Genomic DNA, 22,299 nt, shown 5'->3' on the forward strand with positions numbered 1-22,299 from the left:
ATAAGAATCTATAAAACCTTAATTCGACTAATAGCATACTATGGCAGTGAAGTATGGGTCCTTAAAGAATCATCCAAAAACAAACTCGAAACATTCGAAAGGAAAGTACTGAGAAGAATACTAAGACCTTTATCAACTTTATACGGAATCAAACGAGCTTTATCAACTTTATAAGGAAACACCCCTGTCAGACTTCATTAGAATACAAAGATTGCAATGGGCTGGACATGTGATAAGAATGGGAGAGGATAGGCTACCAAACAAAGCAATGAACGCTAGGGTGCAGGGAAAGAGACAGGTTGGAAAGCCTAGAAAGTGCTGGGAAGACACAGTAACCAGCGATGCACAAGCATTTTTAGAAGTCCGTGTATGGATAAAAGCAGCCACAGATAGAAAAGTGTGGAGGCAAAAAATAAAGTAGGCCAAGGCTCAATTTGGGCTTTAGTGGCGTAGAAGAAGAAGTATTAGAACTGAGTAGAGAACGTATTAAAAACACACAAAAGCTATGTTTATGTGTTCCTACGAATTTACAAACTAGTCCTCGTAAAAGAGACTTTTGGCATTTTCAGCCGCTTATGCATATTAATTATTTAAATTTAATTAATTTAATTTAATTTTATTTGCCGGGTCGGCAGCAGTTCGCTTGGCTGTTCTATTTCCCACATTAAATTTTCGGTGATTCTAACGCTACTACACCAACAAGAACGTAAATATTATATACAAGTATATAAATAAAAGAAACGGGAAAAGTTGCTACAGGAAATCATAAACTATTAGCACTGACGAGATTCGGTTAGTTGTTGTGGTTACGCAAGGTTTTGTTTTTTGTGTGTTGAACAGATTTACAACAAACTACAGTACATAAAAAGTAGAGTGTTAAAATTGTTGGTAAAATTGTTTTAAGAAGTAAACTACACAAGTAATATAATAAAAGAGTGGGACTAACATAAAATAAAATAGATGCAGGTACTAGACCAAGAGCAAGAATCTTGAAATCGAAGATGCGAATTTTATAATGTGTAACAGAAACAATTATTTAATAAACTTGACAGCTGTATATTATAAGACAAGCGAAATAGCAGCTACTATGTACCTACTCGTATAATGACCATTCACCTATCATAATCAAAATGTTGAACGAAATGTTAATCGAAATGTTGTGAATCAAAATGTTGAGGAGATGAACTTCTAAACCGTATATATAAATTAATGGTCAATATATGGGAAAAGGAATACATGCCTGAAGAATGGAAGAACAGACTCATTATACCAGTTTTTAAAAAAGGAGACCCAACACTTTGCAGCAATTATAGAGCAATTACGCTATTAAATACAACATATAAGATCATGACAACAATTATAAGAAATCAGCTAACCAGATACACAGAAAAAACGTAGGACCGTATCAACAGGGATTTAGAAAAGGGAGATCAACAATTGATGCAATCCACGTTTTAACGCAAACAATCGAAAAAAGTTATGAGCATGGCATAGAATTGCACATATTGTTTATTGATTTCCAACAGGCTTTCGACAGCATCTACAGAAAACAGCTATTAAACGAAATGAAAAATATGAATATACCTGCAAAATTAATAAGATTAACCAGAATGACAATGAAGGACTCAACAGCAAAGGTTAAAACAGTGGATGGAGAAACAAAGAATATCAACATAGAACATGGAGTAAGACAAGGTCTATCGACAGCGCTCTTTAATATAGCCTTGGAGGGAGTAATTACAACCACAGGGCTAACAAAAAAGACAATAATCCAAAGCTGTACACAAATAATAGGGTATGCAGATGACCTAGGTTTGATAGCCCGTGACAAGAGAAGCCTAGAATATGCATTGCTAACATTGACAAAAGAGGCAAAAATCAGAGGATTAATAAATAATTAATCAGAAAAAAAACAAAATACTTAATAAGTACGGGAAATCACGACCAAGTAAATAGAATAAAAGAAATAAGAATAAGTGATAATGTATTCCAAAGGGTTGACTGCTTTAAATACTTAGGAGTGATAGTAGATGGTAAAAACAGAAGAACCATAGAGATAAATGAAAGAATTAAAGCAGGGAATAGCGCATTCTGGAAATACCACAAGCTACTTAAAGATAAAAACCTGAGCAAGAAAACAAAGACAAATATATATAGAGCGGCAATTAGACCAGTCATCACCTATGGAGCAGAAGTAATGTGCCTTACAAAAAAAAAGATGAATAAAAACTGAGAATAATAGAAAGAAAAATTATGAGAATACATGGTCCAATCAAAACAGATCAAGGAGAAATACGAATTCTGATGAATCACGAAATAAGAAATCTAATGGAAGGAGAAGATGTAGTGAGATTCATTAAAGCATAAAGACTAAAATGGTTTGGCCACATCCAAAGAAGAGGAGCGGATGAACTAATTAGGCAGATAACAAATTGGACGCCAGTAATAAACAGACCTAGAGGAAGACCGAAAATAGGATGGGAAGATCAACTGCGAGAGGATATATATCCAATATTGAAATTACAGGCTGGACAGAAAAAATACAGAATAGGAAAGAATGGAAACAGATCACAGAGAAAGCAAGAAAACACGAAAATCTATAAAGGGAAATGAAGAGGACTTATGCGGACCAATCCACCGCAGGAAATGGATTAAAAGAGCTCATGAACCTGAGCGACCTATACTCTACTAGAGTGACCGGTCTATATACAGGGTGTTAGTAAATACGTATGAAAAACTTTAAGGGGTAATTCTACATCAAAAAATAATGGCAGTTTGCTCTATAAACGTATGTCCGCATCTACCTCTTAAAACCCACCAAATCTAATTTTCATATCTCAACCAGTTTTAGGGCAATAAAAAAATTGGTTGTTTGAAATAAGAATTTCAACACCCTGTATCTCGGAAACAAAGCATTTTGTCGTAAATTGAACGAGGAATTAAAAAATGATTTTTTAATTTGACATATCTCAGTGGCCTACTATTTTTCTCTTTAAAAAACTCGGGCCATTACCCTTACGCGCGCCAATGGTGCATATAAAATTACTCTGTCACCTTTAAAGGAGGTAATTTTGAACATTTGTTGTAGCATTGCACATAGTTATAATCTTTTTAGAAATATTTTCTATTATTGTTCTAGTTTGGCATTATTATATTGGAGAGTGCTTGATAATGTAGTTACTACATTATCAAGTACTCATACATATGTATGTATTTATTTACTAATAATAAAATTGTTTTCTAATACTTCCATTTAGCGCGCCTATGAGTATATTGTCCAAATATGGATCTTAGATAATATCAAATATTGCTGCTGTTGCCAAAATTTTCACAGAACTTTCGAAAAAGGGTAAGTATAATACTATCTCCCGAAGTGATATTGATGACGCGCTACTGTAGGCTCTTAAATAATATAAAATCTAGATCTAGAAGAGGAAAATATATTCTATAACATCAAGTAGATATGAAAGTTCCAAAAAGTATCCTAAAATCTGTCATGCCTTTTATATATTTTATATTAACAAGATATTAAGCTAAAACTAGGAAACAAGCACAGCAAATATTACAAAACCAAACAAAGACAGTCCGCGTTGTAGCAGAAAAGGAACAGGATAAACAATTAAAAAATAAATGGTATCGAGAAAACCCTCGAACGAAAACAAACCCCCAAACGATTTTATTTTATTCTCCTTTTATTCTTTTCTTAAAATAAATTCCAGTAAACGATTTTCAGATTCTTTAGGCATGAAATCACACCGGGAATTCCCTGGGGAGACATTTCGCCTCTTGATATTTAGTTGCCGGCAATCCGGAATTGTATTTCCTGTCCTTTCCCTGCTCCGGGAGCAGGAAAATGCCGGTCACTCCGAATTTTCGTAGCCTATAGCAAAATATAAATCATTTCCAGGGGTCAGCAAATGACCATGGAAGAGTGGACACACTACTTTCGAAATAGGGGAGATTATTAAGGGCAAAAATGAGTAGTTTAATCTTTGTTTCAGTCTACTTGAGGACGTCGTCTATTAGATAATATATTTTCGTTTGGGATTAAGGATATATTTGACACATATAAGGGATCTAATAACATCATACATTGTTTTCTATAACGAAAAAATTATAGCAACGTTGTAATGCCCTGAAAAAGCAATAGCCTTATAAAAACTTTGGTATAATTTGGAAAATTGTAATAAAAAAAACGAGAATATGAAAAGTACATCAAATTTGATTCAGATCAGTCTTCTTACGAACCTCTCTGATTAACTATGAGTCTATGTTTATTTTGTTTCACGCTCTTACTCGGTGCAGAGTATAAAATGATAGCGGTCTAGATAAGTAAACTGTTGATGCAACCCTCAGATTGGTCGTACCAACTTAGCAAGCTTCAGAGGTTCATGTACAACAACTTTGCTTAAGGTCATCATAATATGATCAAATGCATAGTTTATAATAAAATTTTAAAAAATATAAAGTTTATAATAAAATAAATTATTTTTCAAATTAAAATGTCAATTTTAAAAACAAAAAAAAACTTCAAACGCGGGGAATCGAAACCGACTCGCCTGGGTAAAATCCAGGAGCTGGGTATTTTAGGCCATGATGGATGTAAGTCACGGAGATAAATATTTGACATATAAGTTGCAGCGTTTTTCCATCTAGTTTCATATTTTATCTTTTTTTGCCTAAAAGCCCCGGTATTGGTTAGGCCAGCTGGCACATCATTTGTTAATAAGCTTTGGAACACCTAACTACATAAAGAAAAAACAGCCATGCTAAAATGTTCCGGTCAAATTTGACACTACCTCCCGGGCTATAAGTCCCCATTCGATTAAATACAAACGCTGAATTCTTTTGAATTCAGCTAGCCCAAAGTGAAAGTATTCCTTTGTATCCGTTTGGATACTGGATACAGGTGGCCTAAATGATCAAAGTTGTTTGTATCTATAGATGGAAATGACACAACTGGCGTTTAACGTGTTAAAAAATCATGACAGCGTCCGCACGGGCCCATAACGCATCTTTGATCATTACCCATTTTCGACGGATCACCACAGACGCGTCTGTGCTACCACGGACGATACACCTCCCACGGTGCGTGGTGCGAGCTGGTTCGTGTCCTTTCGCAATATTGCCGATCGTGGGAAGCCGCTTTTACATTGAACATTGAAAATAACATAATTTGTTGAAATAAAAAAAAACACAATCAGCATTCACTCTCCGAGTATAATTGAGAGTCTTACTTAAATTATGAGTATGAAGAAATTGGTACATACCTAACGTCCTAAAGGAAGAAGCTTTGTTGTGATGATAGAGTTGTATTTATCAGACTGCTATATCAACGCTACACTTAGGTAATTCAAGAGAGACATGCAATATCAAATGGTCAAAATGCTGTATTTTACGTAAATTCCCAAAAGGAAAATGTAAAATTAAGGATAAATGACATAGAAAAATAAAAATAAAGAAGTTAGTAACTGAAGAATATAGTAAAGATAATCAGGCTTCTTACTATAAACATTACTAAAAGAGCAGGCATTTCCTAAAAAGCTGAAGAGAAGAATTAAATGGTGTTATATACCTTGCTCCTGTCATAGAACGCCTAGCTACAAGAACTAAGTCAGTACAAGCATCAGAATTTACATTAGCCCAAACCATAGCTGAGACTCGTGAGACTCTGATAGGTTATTTTGTCGACAGTTCCACGGGATTCTTTCACGTTCATCTGGTGACTTCAAACAAAACCTGGACTCGAGAACGAAACATTACTCCAATCTGTATAATACCAATTTTCGTGGTCCCTTTCAAAAGAAAGTCGAGCTCTGCGGTGCTCCACGGATAGCTGTGAATGTAGGGCTCATCTTTGTAACATTTTGGACCTCGTTCAGGTGATTTTCCAGCTCAATTTAAGTTAAATCTTCTATTACTTAAACCCGAATAAATCAAAAATTAATCATAATGTCCGGATGTTGCTCCCCTATGGCCTGATTCTAACCTTCTAGTGAAGTTGTCGTTTTGATTGAACCGCTGAATAACTGAATGAATGTTGGAACTTTACTAAGTTGTAGACGGGGTTGTGAATTGCAACTTTTTCGGATTCCCTCTTGTCTTCACTGCAGCATCCATTTGGCTTGCAATTTTTAGAAGCCATGGAGGTGTTACTAGGGAAATGGACCAATAAGTTTTCAATTAAAAATCTTTTATTAATATTTTTAATATTTTTCAATATTATTAATGTTTATATTAGGTTGAAAACTTTGCCTTTCAGTGGTCAGATGACGCTAGTCACCTACTCCACTAACGTTAGTTGAAATGCGGGGATAAGCTTTCGTGGTTTTGTCACTTTGAGCAGAGAGCAGCAAGTCTACGCCTCTCCGATGATGACTCCAAAAAGAGTCGAAAATCGTCGATTTAGAGTGCTGGTCTGCGCTCCCTGTTCTAAGTGAAAAATAAGACAGTTTTGCCTTCGCATTACAACTGAATAAAAACGGTATACATTTTTATTTTTATTGTTATTACTCCTATAAAATAACTAGGTCCATTTTTCCGTTGGAACTTTACCAAGCTGTAGACGGGGTTGTGAATTGCAACTTTTTAGAAGTCCCTCTTGTCTTCACTGCAGCATCCATTTGGCTTGCAATTTTTAGAAGCCATGGAGGTGTTACTAGGGAAATGGACCAATAAGTTTTCAATTAAAAATCTTTATTAATATTTTTACTATTTTTCAATATTATTAATGTTTATTAGGTTGAAAACTTTGCCTTTTTTTGAATGAATGTTATTTTAATACAATTAAAAATTCAGAACTCAAAACGTTTTAATAGCGTATTGATCTGGTTAAAGCCAGTACAGTAACAATAATTAATTTCTTGCCTCTTATAGAACTGCAGAAAATGAGGGAAGATCGTTTACCCAAACAGATACTTCATTAGACACCACAAGGTAAAAGGAAGAGGAAGATCTAGCTAGACTAAGTTGGAGTGAAGGTGCTGACAAAGAGATCAGAGAAAGAGGATATTATCTGAATTTAAAGGAACATTAATATTTTATCACATAATGCTGTGAATTTGGATTAATTTTATATCTGATTAGAGTGACAAGACACAAATTATATCATTGTTTTTCATAATGATTGTAGAATTTCTACAAGAATAATAAACCGCTAAACGCCGTAAAAATGAGTGGCGCATACAATATTCCAGCTACAAAAGATCTGACATGAATATTACGTGGCGCAAAAATGTATTTTCATTTTGATGCAAAACAAAATTCTAGTTTTATTTTAAAAGAATTTTTCATAATACATATTTGCCCAATTTAAAGTAAAACGCGTAAAAGAGTAACTTTGATACAGTTTGAATTTTGAAACTCTTTTGTGGCGCGTTTACTTCGAATTTAGCAAATATTATGAAAAAATCTTTTAAAATAAAACTAGAATTTTGTTTTGCATCAAAATAAAAATATATTTTCGCGCCACGTAATATTCATATCAGATCTTTTGTAGCTGGAATATTGTATGCGCCACTCATTTTTACGGCGCTTAGCGGTTTTTTATTCTTGTATCAGGAGTTTTTCAAAGTTATTTATCAATTAAATGTATAAAGTTAAATGCAATCTTTCTCGATTACACGTTAAGCTTTATAAATGGTCGCCTTTGTCGCATTATCTCAAAAATGATCTAGTGTCCATCGAATGTACACTAGATTTTTTTTCTATTAGAAATAGATTGAAAAAAATATTGGGATGGCCGGTAAATGAACTCGGATTGCCCGTTGCCATATTAAATTAGCGTCGTAACCACTACATCTACATAAACCATTTAGGGAATAATCGTTAATTGGATTATACTTTTGTAGCTTAATAACTTCTAAACGGCTTAACCGATTTTGTTCACTAAACGTATTGACAAGTAGTATCTTATGCATCTAAGGTCAAGTATGATAACTGAAGCTATTACAGGAATTATTGAGCTTGAAAAACCGTTTTTCCCATAAGAAATAGATTTGATCATACTTATGAAGCCTATAACTTAAAAATTCGAAATTTCCCGGATATAAGGCATACACCGTTAGATTCATCTAGAGTCCTTCTACAAACGCTCAGCTATTGGCGTAATTCGTAGGTTGAAATTTTGAGTAATTGTCGAAAAACCAAAATTTTCAAAGTTTAGTTTTTCAGTATTTCAGCTATACTGAGCCGTGTGTATGTCTGATCCTGACAGCTTAGACACCATTTGAAATTTTATCTCAACGCTATTGATTTGGTGTATTTACTGTTCTCCTGTCTCTTCTTGAACCGAAGATATATACCGCCAAAAAATATGCCGTTTTGTACCTACCAAGTCCTATAGCTGGCTTATGGGTAGTCAAAACTCACAAACTACACTCTACACCGGTTCTGAATCGGCCCTCACCCCTTCTTCAAACACAGAAAAAAAATTCAGGTCGGTTTAACTTTTCCACACACATACATACGTACATATCCACAAACATTTTCCCTTTTTTAAATAAAAATTGACTCTTATTTCTGAGCTCAGTAACTTTTGAACGGTATAACCGATTTTCAAAATTAGACATGCGTTGGAAAGGTAATGATCGCTTCTATTAGAAGCCGTAAAGGTCGGAGTTAAATTTTTGAAGATTTTGGGAGTTTTGGGGACGAGAACGAAAAACAGACCCTAAATAGGAAGGGCCGTAAAATCCACAGCCTTGGACCAAAATGGATGGTTGACATATGAATGGGTGAGTCTTTTCCTGAACTTTAAGATGGAAATTGGCCCAATTTTCAATTGTCAGATTTAGAAAATCGAAAATTTCGTATATATATAGTGTCGCGTGTAGGGGGTGTAGGTGTGCGCCACTGGCGATTTATAAACTAATGTTTTAAGTTGTTTCTGTTATAGGAGAGTTATAAGAAAAATAATAAAGATAAAGTGTAACTTGGATGTGATATGAACTGAATTATCCACTAAAATAACTTTTTTATAAGGCCTAGGACCGAAGATATTTGCCAGATAGAGACAAAAGTCACTGTCACCGGTGGCGCTTTCAGCCACTTTTATCTCTTAAATAAATTAGGGTGTGTTCACTATCAAGAATGGTCTAAATAATTGACCATACCGGTAGCCTCTTTCGTTCAGCTGAACCGAAGGGTGTCCTAATGTTTCCATCAAAAACTATGGGAATAACAAACAAATATAAATATGTACCACCCTTACACAAGGAATGCGCAGAAACAACTCTGCCAGAATAAAATCAAAATAATCTCTTTCAAAAGTTTTCAAAATCAACTGGAAATGTAAAAATATGGGTAGGTACACTTCTTAATAATACAACGATGTACACATTAAGTTTTTCAGCTGACCAGATATTACTTGCTCAGGATTATTATAAAGATGCTAAATATATGAAGCGAAAATTAACAAAATAATGCAAAAAGTGGTGTTTAAAGGAGCTATTATCAATATATAATATGTATATTAAACTCAAAAAACCGAAGCAAAAAGAGCAATTAAACAACTGAATAACATACGGTGGGATAGAAATATCACAAAACAAAATAGACAAAGAATATATTAATAGCATAATAAAAGGTATAACAACTTATGTGGTGAGAAGACATACTGCTGGTTGACATTGGAAGACATTAGAACAAACCAAGTAAGATGGTATGGTCACGTGCAGAAAATATACAGATAATACATTCCACACAAGGCTGTAACGATTGGCCTCTCTAGCTACGTATTCAGCTTGCTGGCAGGTACCGAGAGAGCATCGAAAATCGAAATCCACGCAGTCCCACTAGGCTCCCACAACTACCAATGGATGCCAGGAGATAGTCGATTGAAATTATATTTAATAGACAGCGGAGCAACAGAAAATCAGTTCCACCTAGAGTATTGAACTGAACTAAAAAGGAACTCGCTACCACCAGCCGGTCGCCACCCGATTCTCAATGAATTGAGTTGGGAACAACCGGATCTGGCACAGCACTGAGCTACTAGACTCCCCGATAAACTAAGGCATTGAGTTAGTGAGCGATTCTGCATTGAAGGATTGCTTCGTTAGCAATCGCGTATTGAGCGATTGGCCATCTCCAGTCTGGGGTCGAGTCGTTTTATGTGTGTGTGTAGATATTAATATCTTGATTACATATTGAGGAGTCGCATGATTGCTTCTTGTATTATACTAACGTTGTTACCGCATTTTGGGAAGAGTAAATACAATTTTGTTTTTCTTTTACAGATAAGAACCAAGGAGGCTTTCTTCGGGGGCGGAACGAAGACTGGAATATTGTTTAGTTGTGTTATTTTTGATTTTATTTTATATTGGAAGAATATACTTTTTATTTTAATTAAACCTGTATTTTACTGAGTCTGTTATTCGAAAGAACCACCCGTTAAAAGGTAAAAGAAAGGGAGAGGGATCTATAGATTAAGTTGGAGAGAAGGAACTGACAGAGAGATCAGCGAAAGGCAGTATTATTTAAATTTTGGGGAACATTAATACTGTATAAAATAATATCGAGAATTATATTGGATTCATTTTATCTCCGATTAGAGTAGCAAAACACAAAATATATCATTAAATATTTTTTATAATAATTGTAGAATTTCTATATGCAATCTTTTTGTTACTGTTATAGGAGAATTAAAAGAAAAAGGATAAAGAGGAAGACGAGTAACTTGGATGGATATCAACTGATATAATCCACTAATTTAAGTTTTTTAGGGCCGAAGATATTAAGACAAAAGCCGTGTCACCGGTGGCGCTTTCGGCCACTTTTATCTCTTAAATAAATTAGGGTGTGTTCACTATCAAGAATGGTCTAAATAATTGACCATACCGGTAGCCTGTTTCGTTCAGCTATCGCAGCAATTTACACTGAACCGAAGTGTGTCCTAATGTTTTCCATCAAAAACTATGGTCCGAAACACCTAATTGCCAAAAGCTTTCGTGTGAGGGCTTTCTCTCGTCGAGGGATTATTAATTACCCCTAGGGCAGAAGGGCTGTCCCTTGTGGGGTAAATGGAACTTCACATGCGCTCCTTTCGGGGTTTACATGTGTGGCCAGAAAAATACTCACCGAAATTTTAGCTGGTCAAGTGTTAATCCAAATTTATAGGGTTGTGTACCTGAAACAAACAAGGGCGAATTAAGCATATTTCAAATATAAATCATAACTTAAACTATTTTACACTAGATATACAGAATGTTTCGTGATTTACTTTCTCATACACACAAAAAATTTTGGAATTAAAAAAAAGAAGACATATTTAAACTCCCTAAAAGAGGCTATTACATCTTTCTAAATTTAATGTCTGATATTTAGGATGTCCTGAATTCAGGATAGGGTAATCGCATTTAGGATGGTTAGCATCCTAATTGAGAGGCTATTACATCTTCCTAAATTTAGTGCCCGATATTTAGGATGGCCTGAATTCAGGATAGTGTAATCGCATTTAGGATGATTAGTATCGTAATTAGGATGGTTTTCGACATCCTAAAAATCGGATGTACAAGGGTACCATTTTCTATGTACCCAAAACAATAAAAATGTCACTGAATGCTGATAACAATAGTGACATTGATTTTTCTTTAAAAAACATTGTTGCCGAGGTATACGCGATTCGCTTAGTTATTAAGGCTTGAAAATAGCTATTTGTATAACAAGGGAGGAAAGTGCTACTTTTCCTCCCGAGAATGAAGTTTACTGCGCGACGCGTAGCGGAGGGCAGTAATCATTCAAGGGAGGAAAAGGCACTTTACTCCCATGTTATACATATGGTTTTTCCACCTTCCTCAAATAACAAGTCATTTTTTCATTTTTACTTAATTTATTTATGTAACTAACCAACAAAATTTATTAGAACTAAAACTAACAAGTAGGTACAATATAACTGTCAACTGTCAAATATAAGTCAAATTATTAATGTAAACATTGTTAAATCAGAATAACAATTTACTGTTTTTTACCATTCTGCAAAATACAGAGTGTTTTTAAATAATCGTTAAAATGTATAGATACTTACGTTAGAGAAAATAGATATTGTACAGGGCGTCAATAAGTTATATTTCATGAATGAAATACCAAGACGTCACTTTTACTTTTCCTCCCTAGGGAGGAAAACTACAACTTTGCTCCCTACAATCAGGTCCGGAAAAGTATACTTTCGGTAGAAGTAGGTGAAAATAGTAATTTTCGCATTTTTTAAATTTTAAATCGCGCATTACTCGACAACAATCAATCTTAGCGAAAAATGACAAGATATCTTTTTTGTTTAGAATGACCCAAATTATCTAAAAAAATTATTCGAAATGAAAAATTATTTTTGTGAATTTGTTTAAAAAAAAATTGTTTAAACAACTTTTCGACCACTGCACCGCCTGGCATCCTGTGGATTTTTTATAAGGACCTCTTTTTGAGTAAGTTTGTGCAAAAAACTCGAATCGGAATAATTTCGCTAACGGGAGCGACGATACAGCGCGCTCTATTTTTACCTGCTTTTTAAAGTTTTACGCTTGTGTACTAGCAGATTAATTCCTCTATGGAAAACGTCACACCATCTTTCGGGTGTTCAGCCGATTTTTCATTTGATAATTTTCCCTTTATTTTACTTGCCATATTAACGTACTGTACTTATATAATTATTCCAAGATTTGTTTTCTGTTCACTTGTCTATTCTCTGTACATAAAATTTCCCATTGATGTCGTCATTTTTTTTAATCTCTCCTGTGTATTTTTTGCAATTTTATCTTTATCTCATTATGTTTTAAGTATTTGTAACTGTCGGGCATCTTCAAATACACCACATTCAATGCAGATATTGTAGTTTCTTTTTTAAACGCTTTTCTTTACTTCAATAGTTTGCATCAAATCTTTAGACGTTAATTTGACTGACTTTTCTTGAATGCAAATGAATGAAAATTTACAGACATATGCATTCGCGGGAACAATACACGAATAGTCAATAAAAATTTTTTATGTTTATTATTTGTTTAAATAAAAAAAAACGATTTTAATGGAAAATGCTTAAATTCTCTTGTTTTTACAATGTAGAAACTTGATACTTTTACGGATTGTAGCTAATGATGTGAACTATACATAATATAACACTTTTTACGTTAATTGTTTACGTTATGCTTCATAAATAAACAATAAAGTTTCAAATTTTGAACGCTCATGTATTTGTTTATATGTATATACATCGGCGTTTATTCGTGTCAAATTTCAATACGATACGAAACAAAACTTCAACCAAAACTCGAATTCAAAAAATTCGTGTTTTTATCGTAGTCTTAGAAAAACCACCGGTAGAGACGTTTTGTGGTACAATTAACATTAGAATTCGTTTTGGCGTATTAATTATTTAAACGCTTTTCTTTAGTTCAATCGTTTGGGTGAAATCTTTGGACGTTAATTTGACTGCCTTTTCTTCAATGCAAATGACTAAAAATTTGCAGACATATGCGCATTCGCGGGAACAATACACGAATAGTCAATTAAAAAATTTTTGTTTATTAATTGTTTAAATAAAAAAAAACGATTTTAACAGAAAATGCTTAAATTCTCTTGTTTTTTACAATGAAGAAACTTGAAATTTTTACAGATTGTAGCTAATTATATGAACTGTACATAATTTCACTTTTTACGTTAATTGTTTACGTTATGCTTCATAAAAAAACAATAAGGTTTCAAATTTGTTGCCGATTCCGACTACTTTTCATATTTGTACATCATATGTTTTATATATATTTTAATAAACATAAGGATATATTTTAATGTTTGAAAAGTGTAAGACTAAAAAGTAAAAAATAAAAAAAATATGAAAAAAATGTTTTAAGAAACGCTTTTCTTTAGTTACGAGTGACCAAAATTAAACATATTATAAAAAAATCAGCTAAAAAGCAAAAAATAAAAAAAATTGAAAAAATCTAACACATTGGTTAAAGAAAAGCGTGGTGCGAAAACCGTTTATTCGATGAAGACGCGCCATGCTTTTCTTTGACGAATGTGTTAGATTTTTTCAATTTCATTTTTTTTTTGCTTTTTAGCTGATTTTTTTATAATATGTTTAATTTTAGTCACTCGTAACTAAAGAAAAGCGTTTCTTAAAAATATTTTTTTCATATTTTTTTATTAATTCTGTGGTTTGAAGAAACCCAACGGAACCATGTCTGCTCAGAATTATGCAAATAAATAATTTATCCTTTTGAGTCAACATTTATACCACATTTTCAAATCGGGTATTAATATTCAAGTCCCATCTTTTATCGAAGTTTGGAAATCAGCATGACTATCCATATCCTGCTATTAGATTTGTTATAAATTAATTATTTAACAAATACGATGGTTTACATAAGAAGGTTGCGAAATTAAGAAAAACTGCCCTATTTGCAGATCACGGTTGTATTTATTTGGTGTTTTTTTTAAATGTATAGAACTTTGAAATGAAATAGAACGAATATAATTTTTTAAAGTGAGATAAAATTGACTGATGTAGTCTAATCTGGAGGTCAAATTGTCAATGACTTTTTCCAACATTTATGACCGTATATCGGCAATAATGAGGCGACTGTTGTCCTCCAAGTGGTCAATAGTTTCAGATTTATCGGCGTAGGCTATATAGCGACTTCACACATCCCTACAAAAAATAGTCTACCGGTGTTAGCTCGCACAATCTTAGAGACCAATTCACGAGTCTAATGTTGGAATTCAACTTTATTATTTTTGTTAAGTGTTAGAATACACATGTGGGGTCTCTTTTCATGGGTGGGCCAATTCTCCGAATGCATTAGGGCGATAAACTCTTACCTAAGATTGCACATGTTAGAAGGGATGTGAATGCCAGAACTGTATGTTAGTGTTAGTTCTGCGTTCGATATGCAGTCTGGAAATATACGTTGTAGAAGACACATCTTAATTTCTTTGTTTGTATATTATTATAATACGGTTCGGTTAAAATAAATAATTTGTTTACTATTATTTGTACCTTTTATTATCTAATATTTCTAATATCTAAAACGTGAAACTGTCCCGTTACCAAACGTTTTCTGCAATAAATCTGACAAAGGAAAAAGTCAGTTAATAGTTGACTGTTAGCCGGCATCGTTTTTGAAGAAGTACGGACCCCTGATTCAACCAGCAGTCAGTTGAAGATTATCTTCCAGCAGTGAGGATTATCTTCACTCCAAATATTGCAGTTTTGTTTGTTGATGTAGCGATTCAACCAAAAGTGAGCTTCATCGCCTAACAAAATTGGCTGAAAATTGGGATCAACGGCAATCTCTATGGTAATCTCAACGGACTCTACTCCTTGCCAGGTAATCGTGTAGCTCCAATTATTACTATACGAGTTGCAATTTGTAAGCACGCAAACCAACATCTTCGCGCAAGTATTTCCATAAAGTAGATGGACACATTGTATCCATCTGCTGTGTACGATGGCAAATAGAGTGATTCGAGTCTTCCTGTATGACACGCTCTACAGCAGCGACAACTTCTTCTGTGCGCAATGTGCGATGTTTCTGTCGATACGTAGTATCATTTAGTGTGAACGTGATTTTAAAACGTTTCATGGTTAATCGAATTAATTGATCTGATCAACCATTATGTTGACTATAAAATGGATGCAATGCCGCCAGTTAAAAAAGTGTTGCCAACTTAGATATACTTATATACCTACCTATAAAAACACGCTATAGAACTATGATTAGATATTAGATCAACACCTTCATTAGACAACAGTAGATTTGATTATGATTCGAACACTATGATAAGATCAGTACTACCTATTTAGAAATGAACTAAAAATATATTTTAAACGCTGTAATAAATCATAATAACAATAATAATATATCATAACTCGAATGAAACAGCTGACTCTAATTTTTATTATCTCACTCTGTACAAACACTCCTCCAATTCCACAAATTTATCAATGAACAGCGACATGTAAACAAAATCTTCTCAATGAACTAACTCGATTACATAAAACCATTTAAAAAGCCATAAAGTTATTAAAACGCCCATTTACAACAGTTTTACGATGGCTAATGATCCATTACTGCCACAAATAAATTAGCCATAAAAAAGGAAAATCAAAACAGCAACACAGATTCACCATCACTTTGTAATAAAGTGATAAAATTTTATGAGCCCATAACATGAGAGCAAACGGCCGTCGGTTTACGACTTGAAGATTATTGTGAATTGTGAGGAAGATAACCTTTCAATGAGGTGTACATAAGGTCCAAAATGTAACTAACTTCTATGCTCCTTTTATTCTGTTTAAACGGGTGGACTCGGTGAAATGTAGAATTTTAATGTGGTAGGTAGTAAGCGAAATAGACATATGGTGGAATTGTGAGCGTGTGGAGGATATCAAATGCGCCTGTACATGAGGATGCGAGATAGAGTGTCGAGTGTTCCTGAAATAACCCTTGTTTGATCCTGTGCACCATCTGTGGGAGTTTTGTGATACTATGAAATTTTGTAGTTCGAAGGGAATGGAATAGAGAGCGCCATGAGTTGGCACGTTCTTTTGATTAGATAAATGAATAATTACACAAACCCACAAACGTTGCGTTATTCTTTCTTTTACTTCGGTGTGAATGAACAAAATTTCATTAAAAAATACAGTATGCACGAAAAATTTAATATTAATACAGAGACTTTATTTATATTATAGTAACCTAATTTTGCTTTTTGCATATAAGTAATAAACACAGAATATGTAGACATTCAAAAATATGGTAGACATAATAATTGATAAAAGTAGTGATACGCGCAGGGCCGCGTGTAGGTCAAGTGACGCCCTAGGCAATTCTCTAGTAGAAGTTCTCCCTTCAAACATGTACCATTTTTGCGAAAAAAAAAATTGCAGAAGTTTTTATTTAAATAAGAATACACTAAAAATGGATTTAAACTACCATCTTTACCCAGATAGCAGGTAAACTTGTGGCAAGTTTGATTCTTCTTTGATTTTTCATTGCTGCGTCAAATATGACGAGGCAAGTTTGTGATAAGTTTGCTGCAATATTGTTATGACAAAGATGATTATTCAAGTTTGTAGCAACTTTGCTTCAAGCTTAGCTTTGCACAGCCCGCTTCGATTCGGTTTTCGTTCGGCGCCCCGACTGATGTCCTGCCCACGACAACGAAAGTGTTGCCACCCGTAGGGAAATTTTTGTGTTTGCGAGAATTTTCAACATACCTACAATTGAAAAAGTTATCTCAAAAGGGAATTTTTGCTCCAGTCCAAATTGCACAATATTTAAAAAAATCAAAAGATTTGAAAATAATTCAAGATATTTTCGCAGATTTTGTAAATAGGAACGAATTTTTTCATAAAAGTGAGAATTTTTAAGGTAAGTTGAGGGAAAAAGCTTACTCGATGGCTGTCAACACGGGAAAAAAATCTGCTACGCGTATGTGGTGACAGTTTGTTGTTGTGGTTATCCAGTTTTTTACAACTTAAATTTTCCGTACAATTCTCCGAGGCTATTACCTTAATTATTATTACTAAGCTGAAGCCTATTTTCTTCATTGTTAATAGACCAAACTGCATGCTTACTGCATTACAGATTAGTACCTACTCATTTTGCTCTGGCCAACTCTGGTGGCATTGAGGTAGAGGTAAGTCTTTTTATGTTTTTTTTGTAGCTTCTAACTGTACTCACATACTATTTAAAATAAATTATATATTATAAAATATGTAGATATAATAAATAAATTTTAGGTTTTATTGTAAAATTGTTACTTTAACATATTTTTACATCTTTTAATAACATAGATTAATTCTGTTCACACAGCAAGAGTTTTTAACAATTTCTATTTGTTTCAGAGGTGATAGAGAAAACCAAGCATCGGAATCTGAAGCTAGGGTGTTTAATGTAAGTTCCAATGAATAATTTTATACAATAGATTGTATTTTAGTCGAGTGATTAATAAATAGTTATATAAAATGGTATTGTACTTTTTATTCACATTGTTTTATTCAAATTGTGGCTAGTATCTCAAAACAAACCTTAAGCAAGTTTGTATCAAGTTTGAAAAAACAAACTTCATGCAACAAAACCAAAACAAACCTTCAGAAAGTTTGTTACATCAAGTTTGTATCAAGTTTGAAAAAACAAACTTCATGCAAGTTTGTCACACACCAACTAGCAAGTTTGATTTAACCTTGCTGCAAGTTTGCAAAGTTGACATGGCAAACCTGCAGCAAGCTTTCATGTTTGATGTATCAAACTTGTTGCAAGTTTGAAACAAGTTTATATTGTTATCTGGGTATATACCTAGAATAGAAAGAATTGTCATTCTTCATTGAAAAAACTTCTTTTCAAAAAAAATATGTTCTTGACAAAATCGACAAATTGTTAACAAGTTCTTGCGTCATACTTAATGGGAAAATATTTTTAATTCTTTACATTTTTGAAAATGACACCTTTCAGCGGACACGTTGGCAACTGGGAAGCACAAATAAATGTGCAAAGCACTGTCAAAATTAGGGAGAATATCTTTCAATCCACTTAGTGCAGTCACTGAAGGTTTTCAGCTCCGATTTCGTTGAACCTCCATCGATTTTCATAAAAATTGTAAGTAATAAGAGGATACCTCAAGGAACAAAGATGACATGATGCCAACTTTCGCTTTTACCGTGGCGGATAAAAACTACCACTATAAGTGGGGGTGAAAGAAATAATACCTTAAATCGATAGAGAAACAATTTCTAAGTCAAATTTGTTATATAAAGTTATTAATATAAATCAATACTTTTTGAGTTATTAAAGATCAATGATTTTATTTTTTCGTAAAAAATGTATGTTTTAAGGCTGTTTTTCACGTATAACTCGAAAACTGTTAGTTTTTCCAAAAAAGTTATTATTACCAAAATTGAAGATAATAAAAAGCTGAATACACTCCTTACTTAAAAAACTAAACTAATGTTAATTCAAAGTGAGTTATGGGTAATTGAATGTATATTTTTTCGAAGGGTACTCAAATCTAAGTATTCAAGCTTAAATAACGGGAAAACGATGCATTTTATAAAATATACCTTCTAATCACTTGTTAAATTACTTCCGAGTACCTATCAAATAAGTTCCAGTAGAAGTTAATAGCAACACAATTAAGCAAGTTATGATGAAAATAAGAGAACCTTTAGAACTTTTTAGGAAAAAGTGAAAAATAAAACATACGCCATTTCCATAAAAATCAAAATTTATAGTAATCCTTAGAAGAATTTCTTTATATTAGCATAAGTAATGATTTCGACAACTTTGACCGGTTTAGAATGCATATTTTTGAAAAAAGATGTAATTTAAAAAAAATGAGAATTTTTAAAATTATCGTAATGTTCATTTTCTTTTGATAATACAACTCCAAAAACACTCAATATACGTAAAGTAAAAAATAACCGAGATAGAAACGCTTAAAGCTTAAATTTTGCTGCGAGAACCATGTAACCGGGACCATTTAACCTTTTATTTAAAAAAGTAAGGGGTTTAAAAGACTAATTCAACGTGGTTTCATAGCCATTAAGGCTGTTTTATCAGTTGAAGCACATTGCAATGTTAAGTGGGCGTATCACTTACTTTCGTAGACTGCTGACGTCAGACACACGTGACTCCCTATTTAAAATTTATTTGAAGTAGGGAGTGCGACCGACAATTCGATCTTTACTCAGTGGCGCCGGCGGACAAGTATTTTAATGACAACAAAATGCATTATTCTCCATTCAAATTAGTTTTGTCGGGAATACCTTTTTAGATTGATTTTATCGTAGGTAATATTTTAAAAAGAATTATCACATTTTTGTCACATAGTTTGGCCTAGGATAAACTAGTACGGCCTTCTTCTTCTTCTTCTTGTAGTGCCTATCCGTTTCGGATGTTGGCGGCCATCATGGCAATCTCTACTTTTCACACTGCTGCTCATAAAAGATTTGTAGTGGTTGTGTTGAACCACGTACGTAGATTTTTCAGCCAGGAAATCCTTCGCCTAATACGGCCTAGCCTACACTAATTTAGCCGAGTCGAAACTAATTTGACGAACATGTAAGGACTTTTACATGCGGGGAATTCCCAAATTACGTCCTTTATAATCCAAGGATGGTACTAAAAGTGAGAAATTTGACCTAGGCTGTCTGTCCGTCGGTCCGTCCGACCGCGAATATAACTGCTCCGTCACTATACTAGGTGGAATGACAAATAAGGTGTCAAATGAAAGCTTATAATCCAAGGATGGTACCAAAGGTGAGAAATTTGAACTAGGCTGTCTGTCCGTCGGTCCGTCCGACCGCGAAAATAACTGCTCCGTCACTATACCAGGTAGAATGAAAAATGAGGTTTCAAATAAATGCTTATAATTCAAAGATGTTATTAAAGGTGAGAAAGTATGATATATATGCCAAAGAATTATAATTTAAAAATAAAAATTGACCTGATTCCTAATTTATCTCCAGAGTTGCCCATTCTCGAGAAAATTTATTCCAACTCAAACGTCCTCACTATACCTATATCTTCAGAGGCTTATATCTTAGAACTATGATTTTTTGGAGCTACGCGTCCATGGAGTCTTTTGTTCTACACATCAAGAACTACCACAATCCTAAGTTTCAGAGCATTTGACAGAGAGCCATTTCCCATAAAGTTTCTGTGGGGTCATTTGTTCTAGGACTTCCGGTTCTAGACGCTCACTTCAGGCCAAACTAGTTTGGGCTTTAGTAACATTCTTGGATTATAAGCTTTTATTTGACACCTCATTTTTCATTCTACCTGGTATAGTGACAGAGCAGTTATATTCGCGGTCGGACGGACCGACAGACAGACAGTCTAGGTGAATTTTGTCACTTTTAGTACCATCCTTGGATTATAAGCTTTCATTTGACACCTCATTTGTCATTCTACCTGGTATAGTGACGAAGCCGTTATATTCGCGGTCGGACAGATCGACAGACAGACAGCCTAGGTCAAATTCCTAACTTTTAGTAGCATCCTTGGATTATAAGCTTTCATTTAACACCTTGCTGAAAAATCTACGTACGTGGTTCAGCACAACCACTACAAGTCTTTTCAGAGCAGCAGTGAGAAAAGTAGAGATTGCCATGATGATCGCCAACATCTGAAACGGATAGGCACTACAAGAAGAATAAGAAGAAGGCCGTACTAGTTTATCCTGAAGTGTGAATCTTTATTATATCAGGATAAACTAGTTTGGCCTGAAGTGCGTCTTTATATCAGGATAAACTAGTTTGGCCTGAAGTGTGTTTATTTATATCAGGATAAACTAGTTTAGCCTACGCGTGATATGATAAACTAGTTTGACCTAGGTCATACTAGTTTATCCTAGGCGGTTAGGACAAAGTAGTTTGGCCTAGGCCAAACTAGTTTGTCCTGAAATCGGGTTTGGCCGGTAATATACATTATTTTAATATATTTATAGGTTGCAGTTACATAAGAAAAGTATCCAACTGAATAAAACACAAATCGTGGATAATAGTATAATTTTCTGTCTTATTTTAAAACACCCTGGGACTCATTTCTTATCTTGTCAACTTATATCCCTAAACTAATGTAAATACTTAAAAATACGCGTAAACTAAAGAACTTGTAACTTATACCACTAAACTAATAATATATTAAGTACTTAAAAATACCCGTAAACTAAATAAGTTTAATGTTTTCAAAATAACTAAGAATACTGTAAACTGTAAACACTAGGCAAGTTGATGAAGAAAATACAAGAATGAATAACTGGAAATGGATTCTAATTCAAGCGAACTGACCGACTGACGGTACGTTCATGAGATTTGTCGTCACGAAGGCGATAACGATGAAACTAAGCGCCAATGCTGCGTACCACGTTTCATTATTAGATTTCAATATTTTTAGCAAATTTTCTTCAAAGTTGGAACACGCTTTTCTCGATTATTACTGGACACAGAAAGGTGAAAAAAAAATCAACGATTACAGAAAAAAAAACTCTTTCAAGTGATGGGAGTAAAAAGTTTGGTTATAATAGAACGTTAAACATTATAATCTAATTTTTCAACAGAATTTTCAAAAAAATAAAAAAAGTAAAACCATCATTTTAAAGGCAACATAATTTCGAATAACGTGTCCAAATTTCAAGACATTCTGTCGGTAAATAACCGAGAAAACACTGTCCCTAAGTTTTGGTGCACCGATAAAACAGCCTTAAAATTAACTTTCAAATGATTTTAGGCAAACCTGATATTAAAGAAACAATAACTTTTTTGGAAAAATTTTTAAAAGATAAATTTTGAAAAATATTTGGTGCGTA

The 22,299-nt window shown here is 33.7% G+C and overlaps 1 protein-coding gene across 2 annotated transcripts in view; it reads right to left on the reverse strand.

Moving 5' to 3' along the window:
• Positions 1-22,299, reverse strand: part of LOC114327685 (homeotic protein antennapedia-like) — a 1,165,466-nt gene that overhangs the window by 598,172 nt on the left and 544,995 nt on the right. For both annotated transcript variants that reach the window (XM_028276375.2, XM_028276391.2), the window contains one exon: positions 11,080-11,128. The gene's annotated coding sequence lies outside the window, so the exon portion shown is untranslated. The remainder of the gene's footprint in view (positions 1-11,079; positions 11,129-22,299) is intronic.

This window comes from Diabrotica virgifera, chromosome 2, assembly GCF_917563875.1.
Source record: "Diabrotica virgifera virgifera chromosome 2, PGI_DIABVI_V3a".
Taxonomy (NCBI): Eukaryota; Metazoa; Arthropoda; class Insecta; order Coleoptera; family Chrysomelidae; genus Diabrotica; species Diabrotica virgifera.